General features: G+C 44.7%; 1 long non-coding RNA gene across 1 annotated transcript in view; it reads left to right on the top strand.

Moving 5' to 3' along the window:
* The first annotated feature begins 258 nt into the window (after positions 1-258).
* Positions 259-6,000, top strand: part of LOC123724496 (uncharacterized) — a 29,258-nt gene continuing 23,516 nt past the window's right edge. The window contains exon 1 of the long non-coding RNA XR_006757048.1: positions 259-298. This is a non-coding gene — a long non-coding RNA (uncharacterized lncRNA). The remainder of the gene's footprint in view (positions 299-6,000) is intronic.

Genomic DNA, 6,000 nt, shown 5'->3' with positions numbered 1-6,000 from the left:
CAGATGTCTACAGAGCAGTTGGAGTCGTATGTCAACAGTCAGTTTGATGACCTCTACCGGCTGGTTCGTTTGGAGGAGAAGAGGACCATCCACCTGGTTGACCTGAAGGAAGCATTCCTGACTGCCGCCGCCGCTGAGAATATTGCTGAGATCACCGTCCACACCAAGCAGCTCCAGGAGGAGATAGCCTGCATCACACAGCAGCTGGGCCAGCTGGACAAGGCCGGGGCACAGCCTGGGGCCGCAATAGCAGCCCCTAGTTCAGGGAGGAGCACCTGGCCCGAGCCCCAGACCAGCGGTGAGGCCTCTCTCCCTTATACACCACCATGGTCAGGGTAGATGTTACCACTATAGGCACTGATCTTGGATCTGTTTACCATCCCTAAATATAATAACCTTAATCATTGGGGGGTAAAGCAGCAAAGACTTTATAACTGACCCATCACAGGGATAAAACTGACCCATCACAGGGATAAAACTATGGTGGGTTCTTAGATGTAAACATGTTTAGCACTGCATAGCCAAGGGCTTAAGTGTAGCTGTGTATGTCCTCTGACTGCACACACGTACGCACCCACACACACACACACACACACACACACACAACAGCTGGAAATACTCTACCACCTATTCTACATACCAATCTCTACCAAGGTTAAGTTCTCACATGCCCACACCATTACTCAAATACACAAATATACACAGATATGTATTCTCACTTACACACACACACACACACACACACACACACACACACACACACACACACACACACACACATGCAACAATTTCAATGATTTTACTGAGTTACTGTTCATATAAGGAAATAAGTCAATTAAATTCATTAGGCCCTAATCTATGGATTTCACATGACTGGGCAGGGGTGTAGCCATGGGTGGGCCTGGGAGGGCATGGGCCACTTGAGAGCCAGGCCCACCCACTGAGGAGCCAGGACCTGCCAATCAGAATGAGTTTGTCCCCACAAAAATACTTTATTAAAGACAGAAATACTCCTCAGTTTCATAAACTGTCCAGGTGGCTGGTGTCAGACAATCCTGCAGGTAAAGAAGCCGGATGTGGAGGTCGTGGAATGGCGAGGTTACACGTGGTCTGCAAATGTGAGGCCGGTTGGACATAGGGCCAAATTCTCTAAAACAACGTTGGAGGCGGTTTCTTGTAGAGAAATGAACATTCAATTCTATTGCAACAGCTCTGGTGGACATTCCTGCAGTCCGCATGCCAATTGCATGCTCCCTCAAAATACATCTGTGGCATTGGGTTGTGTTACAAAACGGTACAGTTTAGAGTAGCCTTTTATTGTCCCCAGCACAAGGTGCACCTGTGTAATGATCATACTGTTAAATCAGATTCTTGATATACCACACCTGTCAGGTGCATGGATTATCTTGTCAAGTGAGAAATGCTCACCAACAGGGATATAAACAAATTTGTGCTCAAAATTTGAAAGAAATAAGCTTTATGTGCATATTAAACATTTCTGGGGTCTTTTATTTCAGCTCATGAAACATGGGACCAACACTTTACATGTTGCGTTTATATTTTTGTTCAGTATATACACTATATATACAAAAGTATGTGGACACCCCTTCAAATGAGTGGATTTGGCTATTTCAGCCACACCTGTTGCTGGCAGGTGTATAAAATCGAGCACACAGTCATGTAATCTCCATAGGCAAACATTGGCAGTGGAATGGTCTTACTGAAGAGCTTAGTGACTTTCAACGTGGCACTGTCATAGGATGCCACCTTTACAACAAGTCAGTTTGTAAAATGTCTGCCCTGCTAGACCTGCCCCGGTCAACTGTAAATGTTGATATTGTGAAGTATAAACGTCTAGGAGAGACAATGGCTCAGCCATTGGCTCAGCCGCCGAGTGCTGAAGCATGTAGAAATCATCCTCGGTTGCAACACTCACGACCAAGTTCCAAACTGCCTCTGGAAGCAATGTCAGCACAATAACTATTCGCCGGGAGCTTCATGAAATGGGTTTCCATGGCCGAGCAGCCGCACACAAGCCTAAGATCACCATGCGCAATAGCAAGCATCGGCTGGAGTGGTGTAAAGGTCGCCACCATTGGACTCTGGAGTAATGGAATGTCTTTTTCTGGAGTGATGAATCACGCTTCACCATCTGTCAGTCCGACGTACGAATCTGGGTTTGGCGGATGCCAGGAGAACGCTAACTGCCCGAATCCATAGTACCAACTGTAAAGTTTGGTGGAGGAGGAATAATGGTTTGGGGCTTAGTTCCAGTGAAGGGAAATCTTAAGGCTACAGCATACAATGACATAATAGACGATTCTATGCTTCCAACATTGTGGCAACAGTTTGGGGAAGGCCCTTTCATGTTTCAGCATGACAATGTCCCTGTGGACAAGGCGAGGTCCATACAGAAATGGTTTGTCGAGATCGGCGTGGAAGGACTAGACTGGCCTGCACAAAGCCCTGACCTCAACCCCATTGAACATCTTTGGGATGAATTGGAACGCCGACTGCGAGCCAGGCCTAATCGGCCAACATTGGTGCCCGACCTCACTAATGCTCTTGTGGCTGAATGGAACAAGTCCCCGCAGCAATGTTCCAACATCTAGTGGAAAGCCTTTTCAGAAGAGTAGAGGCTGTTATAGCAGCAAAGGGGGGACCAACTACATATTAATGCCCATAATTTTGGATTGAGATGTTCCACGAGCAGGTGTCCACATACTTTGGGTCATGTAATGTACAGTACCAGTCAAAAGTTTGGAATAAGCTAACATTTTGTAAATTATTCAGATTGTTTTTCAACTGCAAACCAAAGACATACATACAGTATCAGTCAAATGTTTGGACACACCTACTTATTCAAGGGTTTGTCTTTATTTTTACTATTTTCTACATTGTAGAATAATTGTGAAGACATCAAAACTATGAAGTAACACATATGGAATCATGTAGTAACCACAAAAGTGCTAAACAAATCAAAATACATTTTATTTTTGAGATTGTTCAAAGTCGCCACCCTTTGCCTTGATGACAGCTTTGCACGCTCTTGGCATTCTCTCAACCAGCTTCACCTGGAATGCTTTTCCAACAGTCTTGAACGAGTTCTCACATGTGCTGAGCACTTGTTGGCTGCTTTTCCTTCATTCTGCGGTCCAACTCATCCCAAACCATCTCAATTGGGTTGAGGTCGGGTGATTGTGGAGGCCAGGTCATCTGATGCAGCACTCCATCACTCTCCTTCTTGGTCAAATAACCCTTACACAGCCTGGAGGTGTGTTGGGTCATTGTCCTGTTAAAAACAAATATTAGACCCACTAAGCGCAAACCAGATGGTACTGCTGCAGTATGCTGTGGTAGCCATGCTGGTTAAGTGTGCCTTGAAATCTAAATAAATCACAGACAGTGTCACCAGCAAAGCACCCCCAACACCATCACACCTCCTGTTCCATGCTTCATGGTGGGATCCACACATGGGGAGATCATCCGTTCACCTACTCTGCGTCTCACAAAGACACGGCAGTTGGAACCAAACATCTCACATTTGGACTCATCAGACCAAAGGACAGATTTCCACTGGTCTAATGTCCATTGCTCGTGTTTCTTGGCCCAAGCAAATCTCTTCTTGTTATTGGTGTCCTTTAGTAGTGGTTTCTTTGAAGCAGGCCTGAATCACGCAGTCTCCTCTGAACAGTTGATGTTGAGATGCGTCTGTTACTGAACTCTGTGAAGCATTTATTTGGGCTGCAATATCTGATGCCTGTAACTCTAATGAACGTATCCTCTGCAGCAGAGGTAACTCTGGGTCTTCCATCCTGTGGCGGTCCTCATGAGAGCCACTACACTGACTGACATTCATGTCTTAAAGTAATGATGGACTATCGTTTCTCTTTGCTTATTTGAGCTGTTCTTGCCATAATATGGACTTGGTCTTTTACCAAATCGGGCTATCTTCTGTATACCACCCCTACCTTGTCACAACACAACTGATTGGCTCAAACGCATTAAGAAGGAAAGAAATTCCACAAATGATCTTTTAACAAGGCACACCTGTTAATTGAAATGTGTTCCAGGTGACTACCTCCATGAAGCTGGTTGAGAGAATGCCAAGAGTGTGCAAAGCCGTCATCAAATAAAAAAAATAAAATCTCAAATATAAAATAGATTTAGATTTGTTTAAAACGTTTTTGGTTACTTCATGATTCCATATGTTTTATTTCATAGTTTTCATGTCTTCACTATTATTCTACAATGTATAAAATAGTCAAAATAAAGAACAACCCTTGAATGAGTAGGTGTGTCCAAACTTTTGACTGATACTGTGTATGTATTCTCACTCACATGCACACACACCCCTTCTCCACACACTCCTCCTCCCTCATACTAGTTAAGAGAAGGTTCTTATTACTTACAGGGTTAAATTAAAAGATCCTGCTGGCCCATTACTCACCTGCTATAGTTTAACTACTTCAGGCTCCCAGTCAGGCAGTCAGGGAGAGAGGAAAGGTGGGCTGTATTAATGGCTGTGGCCGGCCTGCAGATTGGTTTCCTGGTTTGAGAAATGGGCCAGTGGTAGGCCGAGTTCATTAAGGCCCTAATTGGATGGTGATGGTTGCCCTGTTTGTTCTCTCCTGGAAGTCATTGCTGCAGTGAGTAATGCCTGCTGAGACATTGAGGAGAGAGAGAGTGACAGCGAGAGAGAGACTGTCTGAGCTCCTACAGTGGCACTTAGGTGTGTGTGCCACCGTGCTTCTACATCTGCATTGTTTGCTCTTTGGGATTTTAGGCTCGGTTTCTGTATAAGCACTTTGTGACATTTGCTGATGTAAAACATTTCATTGTGTGTGTGCATACGTGCGCATGATGAGGTACAAATAAAAAGTGTGTGTGTGCATGCATTTATATCTCTGTGTGTGTGTGCAAGAGAAACGAAATGGAGAATGAGATAGAAAGAAGCCCTTAACACCAACTTATACACACAATCAAATCATTCTCCAGCGAGTTTCAGTTCTCTCTGTGTGTGTGTGTGTGTGTGTGTGTGTGTGTGTGTGTGTGTGTGTGTGTGTGTGTGTGTGTGTGTGTGTGTGTGTGTGTGTGTGTGTGTGTGTGTGTGTGTGTGTGTGTGTGTGTGTGGCTCGCTAAGCAGTTAGTCTGACTAGAGGCAAGACTGATAAAGAATGTTATGGCAGTTGCTGTGTACATGTATTACAGAAATGCATTGGCTCCTGTTTTGCAGTGTAATCTACAGATCTGTCATTAAATCAATAGAGAGCGGTGCGGGCAGTAGGTAAGCAGCTGTACAGACGTACGCCGCTGTGTTTACCCTCCAATCACCACACACCATGATTACTGAGCACTTATCTGTCACCCCGGAGGAAACCATCTCTCAGGCTGTCTCACAGAACACACACACATGCACACACATCACCTCACGTAGCATACACAAATAGTCAGAGAACAAACACACTTTCACACACACACATAGCAGAGTAAATCCGGACGAGCACACACACTCATTTACCTATGCTTACGTTGAACTGTACTGACTGCCAGGAAAGTACCAAAATGTATTTGCTCTATGTGTGTACAGTACACATAATCGTGTTGACACAGACACCGATTAGACTTTCTGAAATACACATTTTTGTCACACTCACACATATTCCAAGAGTGACACAGACAGGAAGGAATGCCTCCACCCATACAGATAGACAGTCATGCACACTGACTCTCTCACATGCCCCAATGCATCAATACACAAAGAAACGCATTTCATTGAATTGTGTGAGGTGTGTTTGCACCCGTATGAGTCTGTGTTATTGTGCGTACTAGAATGCGTGTGGCTGTTTGTGTAAGCAAGTTACAGTAGTGTCCACATTTCTATGTGTGCCTTTGTGTGAGCAAGTGTGTGTGTGTGTGTATGAGTTTGGCAGAGGAGTGTATAGTCAGCTGGTCCAATCAGCCATTAGTCAATCATTAAATGCCAGGTGTGCGGACTGT

Source organism: Salmo salar, chromosome ssa10 (assembly GCF_905237065.1).
Source record: "Salmo salar chromosome ssa10, Ssal_v3.1, whole genome shotgun sequence".
In the NCBI taxonomy this organism is placed as follows: Eukaryota; Metazoa; Chordata; class Actinopteri; order Salmoniformes; family Salmonidae; genus Salmo; species Salmo salar.
Note: the sequence above shows the minus strand (reverse complement) of the source record. Positions and strands in the feature narration are given on the sequence as shown.